Consider the following 25,672-nt stretch of genomic DNA (forward strand, 5'->3'; position numbering starts at 1 on the left):
GCAGGCTCTCGGTAAATAGTCCAATTTTTGGTGAAATCGAAGGTTGAGACAGAAACTGAGCTATTGAGCCATAACCCACCTATTTTAGCTACTGCTATGCTCAGTAACACCTACAGTGAAAGTTGTCTGATACTGGTTCTTATGAAATAGGTACAGTTTCTTTCGACAACCTCTTTCAAGCTAACAAATATGCATGTCACATTTCCATTGATTTTCTGTCCCATATTGTTTTATGCTGAGCTCGTCCTCCCTCTCTCTCAGCACCTTGTTGTATTGTGCCAAGGCCTTACCCACATTCGACACACCTGGTCCTGTTTCTGCCTCTGGCGTGAATGCACTTTGCTTATAGCAGCGGCCTAAGAAGTCATTAGACATAGTGAGAGAGCAGAACGGGGCACTCCGTGGAACTCACTGACTTCAAATGTGGTCGGGTGATTAGGCGTCACTTGTGTCATACTTCTGTATGCGAGATTTCCGCACTCCTAAACATCCCTAGGTCTACTATTTCCGATGGGATAGTGAGGTGGAAAGGTGAAGGGGCACGTACAGCACAAAAGCGTAAGGCTGACCCCATCTGTTGACTGACAGAGATAGGCGAGAGTTGAAGAGGGTCGTAATGTGTAATAGGCAGACGACTATCCTGACCATAATACAGGAATTCCAAACTGTATCACGATCCGCTGCAAGTACTACGACAGTTAGGCAGGAGGTGAGAAAACTTAGATTTCGTGGCCGAGCGGCTGCTCATAAGCATTACATAACGTCGGTAAATGCCAAAAGACGCCTCGCTTGGTGTAAGGAGCGTAAACATTAGGCGATTGAACAGCGGAAAAACGTTGTTAGGAGTGACGAATCGTGGTACACAATGTGTCAATCCGATTGCTAGGTGTGCGTATGGCGAATATCCGGTAAACGTCACCTGCCAGGGAGTGTAGTGCCAACAGTAAACTTCGGATGCGGTTGTGTTATGGTGTGGTCGTGTTTTTCATGCAGGTGGCTTGCGCCCCTTGTTCTGCGTGGCACTATGAGAGCACATGCCTACATTGTTGTTTTAACCACCTTCTTGCTTCCCACTGTTGAAGAGTAATTCAGGGATGGCGATTACATCTTTCAACACGATCGAGCACTTGTTCATAATGCACGGCCTGTGGTGGAGTGGTTACAAGACAATGACGTCCCTGTAATGGACTGGCCTGCACAGAGTCCTGACCTGAATCCTATAGAACAGCTGTGGGATGTTTTGAAACACCGACAGGCCTCACCGACCGACATCGATACCTCTCCTCAGTGCAGCACTCCGTGAAGTATGAGCTGCCTTTCTGCAAGACCTTCAAGCAGCTGACTGAACGTATGTCTGAGAGAGTGGAAGCTGTGATGAAGGCCGAGGGTTGGCCAACACCATATTGAATTCCAACACTACAGATGCACGGCGCCACGAACTTTTAAGTCATTTTCAACCAGTTGTCTGGATACTTTTGATCACATAGTGTATAAATTTCACCTGTGTGTAAAATATACTTAGTTTTTTCATGTTTGATATGCAGTTTGTACAACAATTTTTAACATTCTTAGCACTTTTATAAAAATTTTTACTAAGCAGGGTTATATTTGGGGAGAAATATTAGAAAGGTAGGTTTATTTATTTATTTATTTAGCTTATGGCATATAACACATCATATAGAAAAGACATAAAAATCATAAGACACAGAAATAAAAAAGTAGTCACAGTGTGTAACATATAGTTGTAGATATAAAAGTGTTTAAAAATAGTGTATATAACAAACAAAAGTTCACAAACAAACATCCAGATTTATGACATAGTCTATTGCACTTTCAGTCGCGGTCAGAAACTCATTGGGGTCTCCTGCAAAACGTCTCAGAGGGCAATCTTCCACGATGTGACGAATCATCTGCCGGTCCGCACCGCAGTCACATCTCGGGGTGGTGATTTTACCCCACCTGTGGAGGCTGTCTGCACATCTGCCGTTATTTGTCCGAATTCGATTCAGGGTCGTCCAAGTTTTCCTTGGCAAATTGAATCCTGGTGGTTGGACATTGATGCATGGCATATTCTGCAGGTTTTGGGGCACAGATTCTCTCCACCGCATTTTCCAGAGGTTGCCATAATCCGGGTTGAGAGGATGCGTAGTTTTTGCCTTTTTTAAAGAGGGGTGTCTTGAGCGCAATCTGTTCATCTCCAGGGCAGGAACATCCTTATGGATTGGCAGTTTCTCGTTGTTCAGCACTTTTCCATACTGGCGTAAGAGAGCGTTCTCTCTGCGCAGGTCCGGTGGGGGAATGTTGCTCAATATAGGTAGCCAGTGTAAAGGCGTTGGCTTTATTGTTCCTGATATCATCCTCATTGTGTAGTTTAGTTGAGCATCGATCAAGCCTGTGTGTTTACTGTTTAGCCATACCGGTGCGGCATATTCTGCTGTTGTGTAGACAAGTCCCAGAGCCGAAGATCTCAGTACAGCCGTGGAAGAGCCCCATGTGGTCCCACATAGCTTCTGTATGATATTATTTCGAGTTTTAAGTTTTGCGGCTGTGTTACGTAGGTGTTCCTTGAAAGGGTTCTGTCAAAGGTGATGCCTAGATATCTGGGGTAATTATTATGGTTTAGCTGCCTGTTTTCGAAATGAACGTTGAGCTTTCTTTTTGCTTGGGCATTGTCGAGGTGAAAGCATGTCACCTCCGTTTTTGTCGCGTTTGGCCGTAATCTCCACCTTCGGAAGATGTCTCTCAGCTTTGTTAGATCCGCAGTTAATGTGTTTTCCGTTGCCTCCATTGATCTGCCTCTTGCAGCTATTGCCCAGTCGTCGGCATATCCTTATTTTTGAGAAGTGGTTTCAGGTAAGTCATATATGTAGAGGTTAATCATCAATGGTGCCAGAACGGAGCCTTGTGGTAAACCATTGTTGAGCTTCATTTGGTCACTTTTTAAGTCGCCCATTATGACTCTGAAACTTCTATCTGTGAGCATGTTATCAATGAGGTTGGCCAGCTTATTACATGGTATGACCCGCAGCAACTTAAATATCAGGCCTTGTCGCCAAACGGTATCATAAGCGGCTGATAGGTCAATAAAGGCTACCGATGTTTTGAGTTTTTTCTGAAAGATCGCCTCTATATGAGTTGCTAGGGAGAGGATCTGGTCGGTGCAACTCAACTGCGGTTGGGTCGAAAACCTGCCTGTTCAATCGGTACCACTTCAAGAATTTTTCCACTTATTCTGTTGTAGATGATACGTTCCAACAGCTTATAGACACAGTTCAGCAGAGCGATAGGGCGGTAGTTTTGGGGCATGTCATTAGGTTTGCCAGGCTTTAGTATCGCTATAATCTTTGCTCGTTTCAGCTGGTGTGGGATATTACCCAATTCTAAAATATCTGTTAAGAAGTTTGAGAGCCATGTTCTAGTATATTTTCCACAGTGAAGTAGGAATTCCGGGTGGATGCCATCGAAGCCGGGAGCCTTGCCACTTTTGATTTTTGACGAGATTGCTGCAACTTCATCCACTGTGATAGGCTGGGAAAATTCGGAGGTAGGCGATGCCCTTTGTTTTAAGGATCTTAATTCACGTTTGATGGTCGTGGTGTGTGTTCTGTCCTTTGGTGCTCTTGAGGTTCTAACTATGTGTGCAGCCACATTGTTAGGGGTTATCGGGTGGGTGTCTTTTATTTTACGTTTACTGCCTCCCAGGTTACGGAGTAGGGTCCATGCTTGCCTACTGGATTTAGTGAAATCTAGATTCTCCATGGTGTCCATCCATTTTTCCTGTCGAGCTGCGTCTAAGCTGTGCAACAATTCGTCCGCGATTTCTTGGTTGTTGGTGTGTTTACATTTGTCAAACAGTGAACTATGTTGCTAACAAAAAGACTGCTTTTCTTCTGGTTCCCGCATTCCAGTAATGGAGACGATGTACAGTGGATGTGCATATCTCATGCAAGAGAAGAAGTTGGTCAGTGTGAGGTCAGACATATTTTACGAGTCAGAGCGCGAGTGACTGTGTGGGCATATGAAACAAGCTCCAAATTCCATCTTGATACTGTCCCAAAATCGTCGCTGTTAGCAAGAATGTTCCCATAATGGCTAGGGCTAATGGAACACAGTCGCTGAGGCCAAAAGCATCCCCTCAACTGCATGGACTACCTCTAACAATGTTCACATCAGAGTAACGTATGTCTCTGTAAAGCACATCTAGCGAATTTCGTTGAGAACAATAATATCACTAATCATGTATAATGGTAACTGCCTCATCTTGTCATTACCCTCAGCCATTGTTCCCAGAGTAGGATGTTGCACCTTTGATATTGTATTAGAACCCAGAGTCGTGATAAATATTTAATCTGCCACTTAGAGAAAGAAAAATTGTTCAAAATAAAGCTAGCACTGGCTTTTGGAGAACAATCTGAATAGTTCAGTAATGCCGTCTCAATTGGTCAGTCAGTTTGTTTCATGCAGCAGTCATACAGTGGGTTTCATTATCATTTGAATGAAAGTGGTATTAAAGTAATGGTAAGGTGATTAAAATGCAATAACTCTGGTAAATTAAAACTATATTGTTTCAATATTTTCTTTTCATGATCAATTTTGTTGAAGTATTTTCTTGATGTTTAGTATCTAGGCGGTGTAATTGCCTTCAATTATCGTTATTATTGTGTAATTCAAGAATTACTAATATAATTTAATACAATTAAATCCTATAATCATTATTTGTGAAGCTGATGAGTTTTATCTGTGCAGGTAACGCAGTTTTACCAGTAAGGTAATGCAATTTTGACAGAGGGAGTTAACCATTTAGTCATTTCCGTAACGATTATTTACATCGTTTTTTTAATTAATGCATATGAATTTCTTTCGTAAATTAAAACCGTAGATAACATATCTCTTTGTTTACTTCACGGCTTTTTTCTTACTTCATAAAGAGTTTCTGTTAGTTTCGTGCATTGGGTGTGAATTTTTTCTCAGCTCATTTTGGTTCAGATATGTTATGTAATAATATTCCTTTCTGATAATTAAATGGTTAGTGAATAGAGATTTTCTCCCTTTGCGCTGGCGAAGAAATATACATATAAATTTTGTGATTTTTCAAGGGTTACTAAAAATTTCATTGATTTTATCGTCATCTCTGTTTGTGTGATTTTCAATGCTTCACAACGATCATTCAGAATTCATGCTAGAAGAAGGCTAAGTAAAGAAATTTTATAAGTAACTTGTCCACTTTCCTCAAAGGTCGTACATAATTTGGAAAATGATAGCCTTAATTTTTTGATCTCACTAGGGTAATGCAATCACAGTCATTTATATAGCCAATTAGAGGGGAGAAAGACAAAGAATTTTTCAGTGAATTGCGTTAGCGCTAGATGAAGCCACACGCTTTTAATTACCAACATGACAAATGGAATTTATGATGTGTCGACAGAAGTGCCGACACAGTGTGGTTTGAGGGGACCGCAATGCACGCTATAAGCTCACGAAGGATGGAGTGAGGTCTGAAACAGGATACGTAATGAATGCTATAAAGAAAAGTACGTAGCTTCTGGAATACTTAACTTTATTCCATCCTTGTTATACATCTGGAGATTGTGGCGATACAAGTGAGGCTCTTTAGATACAAGCTATCTAAGGCTAATGGCGCCTTGCTAGGTCGTAGCGATGGACTTAGCTGAAGGTTGTTCTAACTATCTGCTCGGCCAAGGAGCGAGGTTTCGTCAGTGTAGTCGCTAGCAAAGTCATCCGTACAACTGGGGCGAGTGCTAGTAAGTCTCTCGAGACCTGCTGTGTGGTGGCGCTCGGTCTGCGATCACTGACAGTGGCGACACGCGGGTCCGACATGTACTAATGGACCGCGGCCGATTTAAAGCTACCATCTAGCAAGTGTGGTGTCTGGCGGTGACACCACAGTTTACATAGTTAATTTTTAGTCTGCTTACCATTGTATCTTCAGTCATTACACACACTGAAGTCCAAGCACCATAGTACCATAGCAAGGAGTTCAGTTGCATGTTTTAAGATACTGAATGTACACTCTACAAAAATGTAAATGTAAGACATTAACGTGAGAAAATGAATGTTTTCGTATAGCTAAATGGTGAAGCGAAAATAATAATAAAAATACTACATTTCTGAATAAAAAATATTTCAGTAAATAACAAAATAATAACTGGAACTCATGTAGAAATAAGCCATAACATTTTCTCAGACAAATTCATATGAATTAGTCACGTAATTCTGGAGATTCTCAAATTGTATTGAATTATCTGAAATCCCAAGTATCAAGAATAGAAAAATGAAATTTCATGTTCAGCTACAAGGCTAAGGGAAACGAAGACTGAGTGTAGAATTAAACATTAAAAGTTATTTTAATAACCAACAAAATTATGTTAGTCATCTCACAGAAAATGCTAATAAATTTCGGAGTTCTGTAATTTGGAATGTATCAATAATAACTAAAGTAGTTAGAAACATAAGCTGTTTGTGGGAGTAAGAGAAAGTAATTACAGAGTGTGCCATTTTCAGTATACTCTTAAAATATACTGATCCAAATTTTGAAGAGATTAATTATGTGATTTGGAATATATTCAACATCCATCGAAGTATTTAGAAGCGCTATGTAATACAGTTGACAAAAACTTCAATTAAAATTACATTCTATGTAATGTTTCATAAAAACATTTATTTATTATTATCGTTGGTTTGATGTTTTGTTAGGCTACGTGATACAGACAAACGCCAACCAAATAGTAGAAGAAAACTAAACACCTACATATCTGAAATGACTTATGGAATACATTAAAATATTTATGTACCATTTTTCAGATTTTTGAGTGGCAAACTAGAACATCAGGATTTTTTATTTTTATTTGATATATCTATTTAGTTATTTTTGTAACAGCTCGAAACAACCATCAAAATACAAAATTTAGAGCCAAGAAAATCATTCAGTTCCTGTATGTTTGTAGATTGGATACATTTTGCACACACTGTGAGAAGGTGCTTTATTTCCACCGAAAAATTACCTTGATTGTGTGTTTTGTTCTGAAAGTTGGTAGAAATACGTTAATCATAAGAATTATTGGTGTCTATTGTATGCGACCGAGTGCGTCAAATGTCATAATGGTTGCTGACCGAGCCCTCGTTCGATCCGTTGCAGGAAACGCGAACAGATCCCGATATGAATTGACTGCCGCTTTTGTAAGTGCATGTAAGGCTGGCGCGCTGCTACAGGACAATTTTCGTATTAGGGTTATGTAGACGCGGTTTCGGTAGCAATGAAAGCCAGGCAGAGGATTATGTTTTCTTTCGGGTTCCATGTCCACCACAGAATATATACGAGCATCCATAGACTTCAAAAACATTTCAGTAGGTGTAATGCTGAGAGTTCGTTTCTGGCACTGGCGCTAGCAATGTGTAACTTAAATCAATTTGTCTCAGAATGATCATTGTATACCGTCCGCTCCTGGTAGCGGAATGGTCAGCGCGATGGAATGTCGTACTTAACGGCCTGGGCTCGATTCCCGGCTGGGTCGGAGATTTTTCACGGCGGAGGGACTGGGTGTTGTGTTGTCCTTATCATCACCATTTCATCCCCATCGAACGTCAACTCGAAAGACTTGCACCAGGCCAACGGTCTACCCGATGGGAGGTCCTAGCCACACGGCATTTCCATTGTATACCTACTACTGTGTGTACAACAGAAGAATACTTATTGTTTAGTTTGTGGAAAATTATCAATTTAGAGATCGACCTCTAGGACTGCTAAGTTTTGTCTTTCCTACGAAATATTTTTTAGATCGTTTTATACAGTTTCTGTCCATTTTGTAAGGTTACAAGAGCGGGACGAATGGGAAATGCTAGGTTACGGTTTGTAAAATGTATGTAGGAAATAAATTTCCATAGTAAGTGAAACTGAATACGTGCAGAATATTCAAAGAGGGAACAAGTGATTCATGACGTGCTCTTGTGATTGACATAGGCAGTAACTATTGAGCTCTACTAACAGCTAAATGATAATTCACTACAAAACAAAAAAAAAAAAAAAAAAAAAAACGGCTTAGCTTAAAAAATGAATGAAGACGTTTTTGTTGAAGAGTCTAACGATAATCTAGTTCAAAATATCACTAGAGATTGCTCATAAATAGTTCTCAGTATTTTCTAAAAGCTGGATGATTTGACTGAAGAACGAACAATGGAAAAAGTAAAAAGGAGATACTCTTCCTGTTCACGTTAGGAGACTCGGAAATTTGGCAGAATTTGAGACCATTCGTTTCGTTTTCACTACATTCGCACCAGTATCAAGTGCCACACATTTATAAGACTCTGACACATTGTGCACATGACAGTAACATTGGTTGGCATGGAAGAGGCAGAGATTTTGTGTTGAGGAATGAGGTGAGCGCAGTCAACGTTATGTATGAGGAGTTGGTCGATTTTTAGGCGATTCTGTCACTAACAGGCAGAGAACGCCATAAAGTGACAGAAATCAGGGTTTACATGTGTGTAAGCTCTTCAGTTTTCAGTTAAGTTTCTTCTGGGCTAACACTGCTGATCCTCTCTCTTAATATTGTTGATACTGACCAAAATATTTTGAATATAAAATTTTGTTTCAAAACCCGGAAAGAAACAAGAAAACGGGAAGGGGATTTAAATCCAGAAGATTCATGTGACATATCAGGGTACAAAATTCCAAAGACGTGAGACAACGCTAAGCAAACAGATTAGTTGAAGTATTTGCTATACCGCCTTTACTTGCAGACTGATTGCTTACTGGCCAATATATATCCATATGCATAGTCACATATATTTGCGATTGTGGTACTGATTCACATTGTGTGTGTAGGTTGTCGATAACAAACAATGTGCATGAGATACTTGTAGTAACCATACGATTTTAATTGACTTAGTAATAATTCTTCCCAAGTTAAAATGTGAACGGACCGCGCTACAACCACACAAGACAAGATTTGTAAATCAGACTGAAAGTGACTGTGGGAAATTTAAGAAGGACTTTACATATTAAATGATTCTGTCCAGTCATGAAATACAGAGAAAGCGCCAAACTGTTTGTCGTTCACAAATAACGAAAAGTAGTAGAACAACTGTAAAGGCTTCAGGTACATTGTCTGTCGTTTGTGGCACAACCTGCATTTCTGAAGTAAGTATATCCCACGTGTAGCCCTCGTCTATTGAGTGGACGGAGTATGTTAATTAGATATTTTAATTACATTAATTAATTATACCTGCAGTATTTCATTCAAGTAAATCATCACTCATCAGAGTAAAGATTAAGTAAAGCAGCTGACAGCGAAATCAGACGATGATCTCAGTGAACTCAATTTATTACTTTTGAGTAATCGTATTCGCAAGAAAGGAGTTTAACAGCTGAAATCAATAAACTAGTGGTAGGCAACTGGACAAAGATGAACGGTAATTCCAAGTAATGCATACCTGAACTGAATATTTAAATTCGTGGAAGATGTTCTGCGGATGCCTTAGGTTAGTATATAGAAACAGAAAGTACTTCAAATGGATATGTGTGTGCATCTTTTGCCAGCGCTGAACTTCTGACTGTGAATAAGTCCTTGAAATGAAGATTGGAGTTACTGAAGGTCATCACACTAAAACTTCGCATATTCCTACAATTGACTTCTTTGTAGTGGCGCAGTCTCCCTACAGGGTGTCCCCAAAAGAACGGCCCGATTTTAAATAGGGTTATTTATTAGGAAGAATGGATTAACACCAACAAATTGCATACTAAATACTCAGAAAAGGCATAATTTTATAAAAATCCATCGTAATTGTTCAATATGTCCTCCACTGTCTGCGCGGACGGCATCTAGCCAACAGCCGAATTCATCCCAAATTAAGCGTAAGGTTTCTTCTGTCACTGAAGCTACAGCAGCTGATATTCTGGTTTTTAGTTCATCAATGTCACAAGGTAAGTGAGGAACGTAAACACATTGTTTAACATATCCTCACAGGAGGAAATCACACGGTGTTGAGTCAGGGGACCTAGGAGGCCAAGACTAAAGTCTGATCCCGGGGTTCTGCACGCCCTATCCAACGGTGAGGCACGCTGGCATTGAGGAGACTGCGCACGTTGTTGTGCCAGTGCGGTGGTGCTCCATCTTGCTGATAGATGAAATTGTCAGAGTCAAGTTGTGGGAATAACCAGTTCTGTAGAATTGCAAGGTATGATTGTCGTGTTACGGTTTCTTCCTCAAAAAAAAAGTTGGGTCCATAAACCATGCTCTGCGAAACAGCACAAAAAACATTCACTTTTGGTGAATCACGTCCGTGTTCAATTGTTTCAAGAGGATTTTCGAGCAACCATATATGCACATATGAACCTTACCGCTAATATGTAGAGCTGCCTCTTCGCTGAATATCAACCATGACATAAAAGTGCCATCCTCCACGTCCTCTAGAATAGTATTGCTAAAATCCACTCGCTTCACTTTGTCAGTACGTTTAAGAGCTTGTACGAGTTGTAATCGGTATGGTTTGAGGCCTAAAAGACGCCGTAACACACGGCAAACTATCATGCGCGGTAACCAAGTTCTCGACTAGAATGATGCGTAGACTTGCTGGGGCTCCGCTCAAATGCTCGTCGGATTTGTTCCACTGTTTGTTCAGGAACGCGTTGCTGGCCAGGACTTTTGCCTTTACAGAGGCACCCTGCTTCTTCGAACTGTTTACACCACCGTCGAATGTTCTTAGGTGATGGTGGTTTAGCGCGAAATCGAATACGAAACGCCCGCTGATCTACGATCACTGATTAATTACGACTAAATTCAACAACTCAATACGCCTTCTGTTGCGGGGACGTCATATTGCGCGAGACTGGCAGCACGCTCCATGTCAGAGCTCGTAGCGACATCTAGCTGATTTTTGCTGAAACTCTACACCATGCCGATTACATCTACCGCAGTTTCAGTTACCCAGTGACATTTGTCTCAATATTACTACAAGTTAAAATCGGGTCATTCTTTCTGGGACACCCTGTATAATTAAATTCTAGAAGTGACAACTGAGGTGCTGCAAACAGTCATTGGCTCGATACCAACAACTCGACCCTTGCTGTGTCTAACAAGGATCTCCTTGAGTGGGAAATCGCAAAAGACCAAAAATGTTTACAGCATTCGACGCCACACTTACTGTCTAGCATGCAACCACAATAAAGGCTCTGAGCATTATGCGACTTAACTTCTGAGGTCATCAGTCGCCTAGAACTTAGAACTAATTAAACCTAACTAACTTAAGGACATCACACACATCCATGCCCGAGGCAGGATTCGAACCTGCGACCGTAGCGGTCGCTCGGTTCCAGACTGTAGCTCCTAGAACCGCACGGTCACGCCGGTCGGCATGCAACCACAATATTGGCTGCTAATGGTACCAGAGAGCGGGACTGGAAATATCCAAGTGTGAACAGGGCATGAGGCTATGGAGCGTAGTTGAACTGCCTTGATGACAAACAATTCACAACATTGCTACAATGCTAGTGGTATTGACACAAATCAGACCAACGGCACCAATATACAAATGAAGCATTTCGTTATATCTGCAGCATGAGTGTCGAAGTCGACATGTCTTCGGGAACGAATCCAAGAAACTTTTCAAAGAAGTGGCAGAGGAAATATTAGCGCTTCTACAAGATGTGTCATTGGAATGTGTGGTGGCGTATATGCTCGACTGAGCCTACAATAGACGTCAGAAGTAAATGATGACGGTATGTGCGTAACAAGTGTAGGTGATAAGAAAACAGGTGTTGAGCCATGGTTCATCACCCTCGTCAAACAGGAAGTCACAAATATCGACCCTATTGAAAGGTAGTAAAGGATAGTCGTTGTCCAAGGAGCGGGTACTACACATGATCTGTTTTCATGTAGAGCTAGAAGAAGCTGTGAGGCTGTCAAAAAGTGGGAAATCATCAGGGATAGACAGGAATCCCAATGATTTACTGAAATGTGGAGGACATTCACTAAGTGAGCAACTAACCAAGTTGGTTAACAATGTTATAACTGGTAATGAAATTGCAAACGTGTGGAGAACTAGTACTTGCAATTCTCATTTACACAAAAAGATAAGAATGACCCATCCAACTATAAAGGAATAAATATACTGAGTTCAGTTCTTCAACAAATAACAAAAATAATAGGAAATAAAATAAAGAGCATTACAACCCTTGCAGAGGAGCCGAGCTAATAGTCCATGTTGCTGCAAACGTCGTCGAACTGTTCGTGCAGATGGTGTTGTCTTGCAAACGTCCCCATCTGTCGACTCAGGGATCGAGATGTGGCTGCACGATCCGTTGCAGCCATGTGGATAAGATGCCTGTCATCTCGAATGCTAGTGATACGAGGTAGGCCACGCGCAGATGCAATATTCATTCTTAGACAGATGACATTGGCGACATTTATTCCAACAATTACATCCAGGCGAAAAATGGTTCCAGGTTAAATGGCTGCATAGCAGTTAAATCTGGTAATAGACGAGGAGCCTGAGCCTGCTACTTTTTAATATCGTCATGGACGAGATGAAAAAGAAGATATTGGCTGGCAGTGGTTATGAAATGGGGGACGAAGAAATAAAAACAATTTATTACGCTGGCGATGCAGTTCTATTTGGAAACAGTGAAGAGAGCCTGCAGAAACTTTAACATATATTTAACGTGGCAGCCAAAACCCTCAGTATTGTCATATCCACTCAAGAAACCAAATGTACCATCACGGTTATAGAACCAATAAGATGCAAACTGGAAGAGCATGAAAAAATTATTCAGCAGGTAGAAGCAGCAGTAGCACTCCGTCTTCAGGCCACAAGTGGCCCATCAGGACCATCCGACCGCCGGATCATCCTCAGCCAAGAACACGGATATGAGGAGCGTGTGGTCAGCATACCACTCTCCCGGTCGTTATGATGGTTTTCTTTGACCGGAGCCGCTACTATTCGGTCGAGTAGCTCCTCAATTGCCATCACGAGGCTGAGTGAACCCCGAGAAATGGCAACAGCTCATGACGTCCCGGACGGTCACCCATCCAAGTGCCGGCCACGCCCGACAACGCGTAACTTCGGTGATCTGACGGGAACCGGTGTATCCACTACGGCAAGGCCATTACCATTCAACAGGTAGTGACATTTAAATATCTTGGTAATGAACTGTCCAGCAGTGAAAATGTCGAAAAGGAAGTTAGAGAAAACGTAGCAAAAGCTAATAAAGTGGCAGGGTGTTTAAATGATAGTTATCAGAAAAACAAACACATAGGAAAAGATCCAAAAGCAAGAATATACGAAACACAAACTGAGACAAGACCGCAAACATCAGAAACAAAAAGACTTTTGGAAACCACGGAAAATAGAACTGCGAGATGTGAAAGAATTAGACAAGGACGTAAAGTGGACACCATTAACGAGCAGAGAGATAAAGCATGACTGGAACGAAAGCATAGAGAGGATGTATGAACGGAAGGTTGTGAAAATCGTAATAAATTAATTACTAACTGGTAAAAGAAATATTGGCCGTCCAAGGAAAAGATGGAGCGACAACCTCTTTGTAGACTGAGAGACACTGAAGGAAAAAGGCCATTGCTTAGGAAAAAAGAATAAATGGATTTCTGCTGGCAAAGCTGAACTATAAGTAAGTTTGAGTTGTGAAGAAAATATTACTAATTGTTTAAACAAATGTATATTAGGTGTACATCTATGAAAATCACACAAAATTCGAAATAATTAGTTTTGTGCAGTGCATCTTTCAGACTATTGTGAGCAGAAAAAAATTGGCACAAACATCTTGGTACACAGATTCAAACCTCACCTCGATGAATTTTCTGATGCTGGTGAACCGAATAACTTTATTGTCATGTTGTAACGACTCTACGTTATCACCTAAAGCGCCCCCACTTCAACCACCATGAACCAGTGATCACACCCTATAGAATAGTGTCCCATATGACTCAGAGACTTATCCATGGCTTACGGTCTTCATTATATGTATCCTTACACAATACATTATAGCTTTTTATCTTTTGGAATGTAACGAAGATGTTATCTAAGACTTCTGTCATTCATCCGCTAGGCCCCTTGTTTTGAATAACCACGTTTCAATTTACATTCCTATTACTATTTCCATTTGTGACTATTTACTCAATAATTTTTTTCCTTTCGACCTGTCTCAACTACCTGTTTACATGTATCTCCATTACCCATTGAGTAGTTCTCAGTTTGCATTAAACAAGTATATCTTACTGCTGTAAAAAAAAAAAATGAGTATATACACTAACTGCTTGCTTCACGTCTCAGATATGTTATTAGTTTCTTGTGTCCACCAAAAGCATTCCTGGTCATTTTTATTATTATGTATCTTGAACTACGTACGTCGTCGTTTCATGCATGAAGTCATCAACTGGTTTTGCGATTTAGCTGTTAGTTCTGGAAATTTCTTTTCCGAGTGATGACCGTTCTTTACTTTAGTCTTATTTTAACTGAGTTCCGAACCAAATCGGAAGCCAGCCCTGTTACGTTCTTTAATGATTGTTCAACATTAGTTACACTAGTAACAAATGATACTGCATTTTATATCCATTATTTCTTTTTATTTTTCCATGTAGAGTGTAGTTGTCGACTAATACAAGTACTTAAAATACTTAAAGTCATATGATGCTGGTGTAAGGTAGTGCTGTGAATGAGTGCGAATTTAGTAACTCACTTATAATGACAAATCATGGTATATTCAGCGTTAGATAAATAACAAATTTCGGCAAACAACAAAAGTATGCAAATGATGTGATGGGAATTACCCATCAGCGATAGTTAAAGTTGTTAGCACGTACCTACGATGTGACTAACAAGGGGAACGCGGTGTAGGTCGCTTCATGGTGCAGTCGAAACTTGGCATGGTGAAAGAAGAGTGAAAATACAGGGACATTATTTTAGCTTAGGAGCCAACACTCAATGGTTTATGAGAAATTGATGGCCAAACTTTCGACGTTACTTTATCAGTCCTACAGCGCATCGTAAAACCAAGTGAGCTGGTATCACAGTGACTAAGAGCACAATTTCGAAATTTCGCGTTGTGTGTTAAGATCCAGCTTTATGTTTAGTTTTCTACTGTTGTAGTTGAAGTACGTGTCATATCATTATTACAATGGAATTACTGACAAAAGAAATAAGCTTTCAAATCTCATTAAAAATTATTAGCATCGCAACAAATCTCATATAATTCCTAGTAATTGAAAAATAAAAATACAAAAATGTAGTGTTTAAGTTTTTGCTTTGATTTTTACTTTTATGTTTCCAAAGGCCCAGCTCATTGATAAAAACGTACTAAACACAAAATTTCGGAGCACTACGAGCAAAGTGCGAAGGCACATATGCGACTGTCACATTTTTGTGTAAGAATGTCATGGGGAAAACAACCTCTCGATGTGGCGATAATTTCGCCGTAAACCGCGCATATTGAAACATTTTCTCTAAAGCTGGGGCCTGCAGTTGTTTATGGATTGACACGCTTATTTTAATTGAATTAATTCTACTTGTAATTTCCTTTCCTGAGCGATGAGAGTATGAAACATCTGTAACTGGCAAATGTAGTTCTTCTCCTGTCAGCAAAAGCACACGTCGCGTGGTTTACATAACGGGCATCACTTACAATTGACGAACATGTGGGTAGTCCGATTTCCTCGACAAACAGCCCTTCGTATAAGGAGGGATAGTTTTGCCCACAGGCGTGCACCTTCACAATGTGATGACTGCCGTTAATTGACTTTTTGAAGGAACGGCTCCATTCAAAGGTAAGGTAGCTAAACTTTTCGCAGAAACTGATGATAGGTTTCTTTTGTGTTTTTCCCAGACTTTGTAATTGTTGCGTGCACATTCTGATGTCGTTCCATTAAGTGGTTTAAATCTTGACTCATTCGAGGACTAAATTGTTGGACACAAACGAAAACTGTTGATAGTACTTTTCTTGGTGGTGTTAAACCGTGTCAGTTGCGATTATAAAATCGATTTTTAATAAGATTAAAAATCTTCATTACTTTTGCCACTAACTCCAATGTATTTCACGATCTCATAAAAAATATTGATATGACATACTTTCGCGAAAGAAGCAACCATACGATTGGATTTGAACACAAAGCACAAAATTCCGATATTTTGCTCTTAAGCGCTACTTACCAATGCAACAGCGTTCCCGCCGCAAGTGTAGCCTGATGAAGTCACGTAGAAACTTCGACCGTCATTTTCTCGGAAGCTATTGCATGTTGGCACCTTAGACAAATTAGGTGTCCGTTTATTTTCATTCCTTTATCGCCCTGAAAGCTTTAGACTGAGTCAGGAGCTTTCTATGGCCGTTTCCCTTGTGAGTAAATTAGCGTTGTCAAAATAAGCGCACAGGTTGTGTATAATAAAGGCCGTTAGATATCAGTATCAGAAGCCGCGATGTAGAGACAAATGTGAGTGATTGCCTGGCACAGCGATGCCGATGTAAGCTCAGCAAGTCTCTTAAATGGCATCCACAGTACGGATAAGCCAGTGTAAATCATGTTTACGTCGTGCGAACAACCGACTGGGTACTCATTCAAAAGGTCTCAAGGTGTGAGTACGAACGTCGCTGCCAGTATGGAGTCGATAAAACAGCTCTTTCTTTCCAGAATGACATTTTCACTCTGCAGTGGAGTGTGCTCTGATATGAAACTTCCTGGCAGATTAAAACTGTGTGCCGGACCGAGACTCGAACTCGGGACGAGGTACTGGCAGAAGTACAGCTGTGGGTAACGGAGCGTGAGTTGTGCTTGGGTAGCTCAGTGGTAGATCACGAGCCACAAAAAGTAAAGGTCCTGAGTTCGAGACTCGGTCCGGCAGAGTCCTCCCCAGCCTGTGACCCTCAGCACCGCCACCGGCCACCTCACCACACTCACCACAAGAATAACGTGTGCAGTGATAGTGAATAAGTGCAACACAAAAGATAAAGTGCTTTCTCCTCTCGCATCAAATAGTGAAGTATAGTAGTATAAAGTGTTTCTTCTTAGTGAAATCAGTTATACAAAGTGCTCCTCACCAAACATCTGCCACGCTCGCAGCCAAAACAGTGTCAAAAGTTTGCCTAGTAGTACTACCAGTTTTTTTTAATTAATTTTTTCATTATTTGTACTATATTGTCTAGGAGACAAGCATTACTTAGTGGAAAGTGCCAACTACTCATTATTATTATTATTTTTATTTTTTAAAATGATTTCCTTTACTTTGTGCCTACAAAATTCTATTGTTTACTCACACTCTCCTTTCTGCTTCTCTTATACAGGGTGGTCCCGAATTCATGGTACAGACTTTAATGGTAGGTACAGGACATTGTAACAAGGATTTATTGTATAGGAATGTATAGTCGCAGGTGACGCGGTGAGGCGTAAACAGGGGAAAGAGAAATGGAGTGATCGGTTGGTGTCACTGCCGGTAGAGGGCAGTAGATGAACATGATGTATCGCAGTAGGGACAAGCGCCATTCACTATTGTGCTGCCGTAGACGATGGGTGACTTTACGTATGCAGAAAAAGCAGACATGCATTACATGTACGGCCGTGCAAATGGTAACGCCAGAGCTGCGTTACGAATGTATCGCGCGGAGTATCCTAATCGACGAATGCCGGATCATAGAATTTTTCAACGGTTACATCGTCAACTTTGTGAAACAGGTACGTTCGACGTCAACAGACATGACGCTGGTCGATTAAGAGCTGTACGCACTCCAAGACTGGAAGAACGCATCTTGAACATAGTGGCTGATAGACCCGAGTCAAGCACAAGAACTGTTGCGCGTGACGTACATGTGAGTCATCAGACTGTATGCAGAGTGTTAAATGAAAATCGCTTACACCCCTTCCATTTTCAAAAAGTACAAGCATTGAATCCGGCAGATTATCCTCTTCGCGTGAACTTCTGCCAGTGGTTGTTGCAGCAATGTGCGTTGCAGCCGGATTTCGTAGGTCATGTGCTATTTACAGATGAAGCGACATTTTCACGCGAGGGTGTCTTTAATGCGCACAATTCCCATGTGTGGGCAACAGATAATCCACATGCAACGCGTCCACATGCGTATCAACAACGTTTCGGTATTAATGTGTGGGCTGGTATTGTGAACGACTTTTTGATTGGGCCATACTTACTACCCACGCGACTCTGTGGCGAAAGCTATCTTATTTTTCTGCAAGAAGTGTTACCAGAACTGCTGCAAGATGTTCCGCTCGCCATTCGTAACCGCATGTGGTTTCAGCACGATGGAGCGCCAGCACACTTCAGCACTGCTGTACGGAATTACCTGAATGCCACGTTTGGTGCTAGATGGATTGGGCGTGGTGGACCAGTCCCTTGGCCACCCCGATCTCCTGATTTCTCTTGCCTCGATTACTTTTTATGGGGACATCTTAAGAGTCTTGTTTATGAGACTCCAGTTGACTCAGATGAGGATCTCGTTGCTCGCATATCTGTAGCTGCTGCAGGTGTGCGTGAAATACCAGGCATCTTTGAACGTGTACGCCAATCGCTGCACCGACGCTGTCAAGCATGTATCGCTCATGGTGGACGCAATTTTGAACACTTACTGTAAACATGACACTTGTCAACAACGATTTCAATAAAATCTTTCGTTTTCCTTTCGGCCGTTATTTCCCCTGTTTACGCCTCACCGCGTCACCTGGGACTATACATTCCTATACAATATATCCTTGTTACAATGTCCTGCACCTACCATTAAAGTTTGTACCATGAATTCGGGACCACCCTGTATAATATGACAAAATTTTCTCTCAAAACTGAATGCGCCAGTAATTGCTCTGTTTCATATCCTTTTCCAAGTCATTTACCTGCGTTATGGATACGACATTATTTTTTTAGTCAGTCTCGATAAAAACTATTGTGCTATTTGTTTTCATAGCGCCTCACGTAGTACATAGAGTTTCTAAAGTGTTTCCTAAATGTCTTTCTGCGAAAATGGTAAGCTAACCGACAGATAGATGAATGGTTTTACGCGTACACATTCACAATGTGACGATTGTTGTTAACCTTTCTTGTTGATATTGCACACGACAGCATCAAGTCAGTGCATGCTCACGTCTCCCAAAAACCGTTGTGGCATGAGTGATTACTGATTTCCACTACACGACACACGTATTCGGCAGTCAACAGTGTTTGTGTAACTGTCTACGAACTTATTTCAGGCGGAAAACATATCCGAAACCGGAATATGTCCTTTACTAAGCTCAAGACTTTGTTGTTCATGACAGGAAGGCTCAAAATACGGCCGATCGCGAACACGTCTGAATACTCACTACTATTTAACTGCATCTGCTGCCTTCAGCAGTATTAGTCAGGGCACTAGAGGCGGCGAGCATCAATATTACTCAACGGTTCCATAATATTGTTAAGGAGGTGTGTTATCTTTGCTGTCTTAAAGTAAGTACTGCCCTTTCGTAATAAATAGATTTCTATGGCCCCATTCAGTACGATTGCAGCTGTACACTGAGGCAACAAAAGTGATTCTATAGCGGTATGCACTTCTACAGATGGCGGTAGTATCAGGTACACAAAGTATAAAAGCGCAGGGCATTGGCGGAGTTGTCATTTGTTATCAGGTGATTCACATGAAAAGTCTACCGACGTGATTATTGCCGCACGACAGGCATTTACATACTTTGAACGTGGAATAGTTAGAGCTAGACGCTTGGGACTTTCCATGTCGCAAATTGTTAGTCAATTCAGTATTCCGCGATCCACAGTGTCAAGAGCGTGCCGACAATACCAAATTTCGGGCAGTACCTCTCATCACGGACAATGCAGTGACTGACGACCTTCACATAACGACCAAGAGCAGAGGCGACTGGGTAGTCAACGCTGACCGACAAGTAACACTGCGCAAAATAGCCGCAGGAATCTATATGGGACGTAGACTGAACGTACCCGTCAGCACATTGCATCAAAACGTGGCGTTAACGGGTTCAAATGGCTCTGAGCACTATGGGACTTAACATCTGTGGTCATCAGTCCCCTAGAACTTAGAACTACTTAAACCTAACTAACCTAAGGACATCACACACATCCATGCCCGAGGCAGGATTCGAACCTGCGACCGTAGCAGTCGCGCGTTTCCGGACTGCGCGCCTAGAACCGCTAGACCACCGCGGCCGGCGGCGTTAACGGGCTATGGCAGCCGACGACCGATGCGAGTTTCTTTGCCAGCAGCACGGTGTCGCCTGCTGCGCCTCGCCTGAGCTAGTTACCATATCGATTGGATCCTAGACGACTAGAGAACCGTGGCTTTTTCAGATAAGTCCCGATTGAGTTGGTAAGAGCTGACGGTAGGGTTCTATCGTGGCGCAGACCCCACGAAGCCATGGATTCGAGTTGCCAACAAGACACTGTCGAAGCTGGATGTGGCACCGTAATGGTGTGAGCTGCGTTGGACCATTTGCAGCCATTCTAACAACAACAGCCATTCGAACAAGTTCGAATTTTCATGAAAAGACAATGCGTCATGCCACTGGCCCATAGTTGTTCACAGTTGGTTTGAAGAACATTCTGGACAATTCGAGCGAATTATTGGGCCATCTAGATGGCCCGACGTGAATTCCATCGACTACTTATGGGACATAATGGACAGATCAGTTCGTGCACAAAATCGTGCATCAACATCACATCCACAATCATGGACGCATGACCTGTATTTCTGCAGATGACTTCCAACGACCTGTTGAGTCTACGCCACGTCGAGTTGCTACACTACGCGCGCAAAAGTAGTTCCGACACGACGTTACGAGATACCCCATGAATTATGTAACCTCAGTGTGTAATTGTAGGTCAGCTTAGCTGATGGATCCCTCCAGAGCGTCTCTGTTTGCAACGTTTAATGAAAGGAATGCGCAAGTAGCGAAGACGTTTCACTTTTTACATGGGCGCCTGGTGAAAATAAAATCTCGTTTTCGGTTATAGCTCAAGTTAAGGACATGCTTCCCATTACTTTCCGATCGGTAAGTTTGTTGATACGCAAAATAAAATTGACATCGTTAAAATTCAGACGTCATATTTCCTACTTTCTTCGAATATTTTAGGTACAACCGCGGTGTTCTTACCCGATCGACTTGTCATTGACTATCCACTGCGTTCGTGGTCAATGGAACAAAGAAAATATTCTATTGAACATTTCTTCCTTTCAGAATTCCCTGTTTGAGCCACTAAAGAGACACCTGAGTTTCCTTACTCACTGTAAGTTTGATGCCATACTCTGACATCAGTAACACATTGTTGGAAACTTGTCTTATGCAGAACCACACCTGCTCAAGCATAAGTCTGCACTTGCATTGGGTAGAAATGAGGCAACATAGTTTCTTCACCTACCTGTGGATGACAAAGAAAAGAACCTGGAGGCTTTTGGTTCATGTCGTGCACAGATGATGCAGACTTAATTTTCTCAATCTGCCGTTCACTTAAGTAGTATGCCTTCACAATAGGCGTAGTGCTCAATTATTGTTATCTTTCGATTTAGCTGTTGATCTCATTCATTCACTGCTCGTTTTGTGTTTTATAAGATTAAGTATACTAAAAGTTCAACGAAACGACTGTGTACCGTGTTTTCTGCGAAACTAGCTGAAACAGGGTCCCACGATATTTGTTAGTTATCACCTTCATTACGAATTTGTTTTGAAGTAATTCCATGAGCTTCTGAGACTGTAGGCCCCTTCATTTATTGGTACAGTTGTACAACTTAGGCAGTTCCAATAGCAATAAATATAAAGTGTTATGCGGAATCATCAGACCTGCAGTGAGAAATACATCTGTAATGAAATTTAAGTCTTATGTACTGGTAAATAACTGCAGGCCGAAATTCTGCAATTTTACCAACAAATCAAGATGCTTACTATTGTACGGAGTCATGGTGTCATTTAGAAATTTTTGGCAACTGCAAACATTATGATAATGAATAAACTAATTATAGTTTGTAAAATTCTAAGAAATCTTAGTCCAAAATCTTTGCTTATGTCCATATGCCTTCGTTTCCCGTTTCGTACTTTGGCTTAGTGTTTATACTTTGAGCTACTATGAGCTTTCTTACAATGAACTCATTTAATTTCCATGGCTGACAGTCATGATTTATTACTGGTGTTATACGACAGACTGTTTCCCTCGATCAGCCAACATCTTAGACTTAAAATCTGAAGGGTAACTTCCGTAAGCTTGCTAGTCGAATTTAACAAGCGGAAATATATCTGGTTGCAAGGCTCTTTTCATATTTACAAGTTCAACCAGAGAGACGTATTCTGCGATGCTTTACAGCTGTGTACTCCCAACACATGTATTTCCATCGCGTGTCCATTCATTCATCATGGTTTTGTCATAATTCATTTTTAGACCAACATCAGAGCAGACTAACGTAAGGTCGACAGGTAATATTTGAAGTTTTTCACTTGCATCTACAAACAGAACCGTATTATCAGCAAATCTCAGGTTACTTAGTCTCTCCCAAAACAAGGATCACCTTCTTTTCCCAACTCAGTAATTATTTCCGGCTTCTAGAGATTGGGGAGGAGATATCGTAGATGAAGTTCAAATGGCTCTGAGCACTATGGGACTTAACATCTGTGGTCATCAGTCCCCTAGAACGTAGAACTACTCAAACGTAACTAACCTAAGGGCATCACACACATCCATGCCCGAGGCAGGATTCGAACCTGCGACCGTAGCAGTCGCGCGGTACCAGACTGAAGCGCCCAGAACCGCTCGGCCACAGCGGCCGGCGTAGATAAAGTTTTGATAAAGAACGGGTCACCGGAAATGTGCCCTTTGGTTGTAAAATTAGTTTGAACCTTGGAACACTTTCAAATCTCCCAAAAAAATGGTTCAAATGGCTCTGAGCACTATGGGACTTAACATCTGAGGTCATCAGTCTCCTAGGACTTAGAACTACTTAAACCTAAGTAACCTAAGGACATCACACACATCCATGCTCGAGGCAGGATTCGAACCTGCGACCGTAGAGATCGCGCGGTTCCAGACTGAAGCGCCTAGAACCGCTCGGCTACAGCGGCCGGCTTCAAATCTCCCACTTCACGGTATGTATAAAGCGGAGACAATGAGCTCTGACCTTCGTGTTGTAAAGGAGTCCATGGCACATTCAGTGTTTGGAGGATTACGTGACGATGGCCGTCCTCTTCAAAGTCTAGGGTGCGGCTCGTCCTCGGAACACCACAGTCGACCTTCCCAGTTACGGACGTACAGGTATCTTGGAACTGTTGTAACTGACTAAAATGGTATGTGACGTCATAATTACAACAGAGACTGACGACGGTACCCTCTTCTTGGTGTTTGTGTGCGTACCGCGATTCGATTTTAGATTTTCAAACTTATTTTATATCCAAACGGTACATTTCCGAGTAACACGAGATGAAGCTAAAGACAGCTAGTATCCAGGGCTGAAGTACTGTCGTCTGTAACAAATCTATACAACGTATCATTTTGTTCCCGCGTTAGTCGTTGTGACCGTGAAACATGACAGTTCCATTGTCAGTTTGCACCAAAGAGGAAGTGAGAGCAGTGATTCGCTTTTTGTTTGCGGAAGGTATTAAACTTGCAGAAATTATTCGTTCAATGCAAGTGCAGTATGATGACGGCTGTTTGTCGTGAAGCAAGATCTACGAATGGATAGAGCGCTTCAAACAGAGAACTACTCTATATGGTGAGAGATCGGGCAGACAATTGATGTTGGCAACCGAGAACAAATTGAAAGTCGTTGAGGGTATGGTGATGGAAAACAGACGAATCAAAGTAGACAAAATAGCCAATACCTTATGTATCAGTCATGGTTCAGCGTATGGCATCTTACACGACAGATTAAATTTTTGGAAAGTGTGCAAGTTGAGACTGAAAGAATTTTCAGCGCAACATAAGGTGCAAGGGATGGACATCTCTCGTAAAGATTTGGGCCGGTACCATCACGAGGGACACGGATTTTTTCACAGCAAATCATTACTGTACCCAAAACGTAAGTGCATTGTGACTAACCGGAAATTAAGGTTGCGCGAATTGTTTGGATACACCCATCGTCACCATAAGTTCAGAAATTTAAACATCAACCACCAATTGGTAAGATCATGCCAACACTATTCTGGGACACGGAAGGTATGGTAGCCGTTCATTTCACTTTAAGAGGCGAAACTGTGAACAGTGAGAACTATTGTGCTGTGTGGAACGGTGGTCTGATCATTTAATATTAAAAGACTACGACCAAGATGTGGACGGGGCCAAGGAATTGACATATCAGACGTGATTTAACACATAAATAATTTATTCATAACATACAATACATAACACCAACTACGTAAATCCTGCTTCGATGCTTACAATTGCCCAAAATGGGAGGGCCACCACTTTCGAATTGGAAAGGCTTTAATTTAAGAAACTAAAACGCCTATTATAATTTTTAAAAATAATAATAACACAACACATAAGTAAGTGCTAAGTGAACGCACTCTGAAATCTTTAATTATTAATAACAAAGCGTGGGTTCACCACATTTAAATTCTCATTGCAATATAAAACATAAATACACGAATTCACAACACAGCATGGCTTCAAAATTTCTACCTGGACAACCTGTAGTCCTAAAACTTTCGTATTACATTCCAGCCAATCACATTAATAACTTATAAACACGGTCGGTAAAATACAAACGTTTGCACTATAATCAATTTTAGTAATCCACAATCACTCAAAAACAACATCAGAAGTTCGATACGGAGCATGTAAGCCTGTTTATACAACTTTTCGGACCAAAATAGCCACGAGGTCCACCATGACAAAAGTGCGCTAGTTGCCTTTAGGATAGGTGCTCCTATTAGCTTAATCACTGAGCAGATATTTACTTAAGCGACAGCTAATATAGTTAATGCAAACAGAAGGTATTTCTAAAGTTTTTTTCGTTTTAACAAGGGGGTTTTAGTAAGGTGGAAATTACACTTTGAGGAGACGCAATAGCAATCTAGCGGGCACGCCGTCACGGTGACGCCATGCCACTACACGCGTACTAAACTAGCCGCGTATCCGCTGATGAAGCCAAACATTAACAACACAGTTCCATATTCCTGACACCCAAATAGTCGGGATCACAACAAAACCAAAAATCTCAAGAGCGCAAGATCCAGAATAGCTTCAGAACAGATCTTACTTCATGCAGTTGCCTTCACAAATACAGGTATCGAAATGAAAACAAGAACGTTTAAGAACAGTCCCTAATCAGCACAATGTTCTTCTTTAGGTCCCAATAGCGCTAGACAGTGCTGACATGCCAATGTCAACAAACCTCTAAGGCAACACCCTCCAACTGACAAGCCGAAACCAATGAGACCCCTTATCAGCTCCGTGACAAGACTCGAACCCCCAACTACTGTCAGTGCAACTCACTTAGAATAAATACAGCGCAAATAGTATGGCGGACGCATATACCCAGGGATTAACAGAACACTAGACTGAACTAGAATTAACCTTAATAATACAGCACTAGATCTTGGGAGACAAGGAACTAACTCCCCACACGAAATTCTGCAACCACAGGGCTGGAGGGTGAACTACCAAAACACAGAAGTGCAAACGTACGCAAATAACTACCAAAATACACCACTACACCGGTTAG

At 41.4% G+C, this 25,672-nt stretch overlaps 1 pseudogene; it reads right to left on the reverse strand.

The window, feature by feature from the left end:
* Nucleotides 1–13,007: 13,007 nt before the first annotated feature.
* LOC126413605 (5S ribosomal RNA) lies at nucleotides 13,008–13,125 on the reverse strand (annotated as a pseudogene).
* Nucleotides 13,126–25,672: the final 12,547 nt, after the last annotated feature.

Source organism: Schistocerca serialis, chromosome 7 (genome assembly GCF_023864345.2).
Source record: "Schistocerca serialis cubense isolate TAMUIC-IGC-003099 chromosome 7, iqSchSeri2.2, whole genome shotgun sequence".
Classification (NCBI taxonomy): Eukaryota; Metazoa; Arthropoda; class Insecta; order Orthoptera; family Acrididae; genus Schistocerca; species Schistocerca serialis.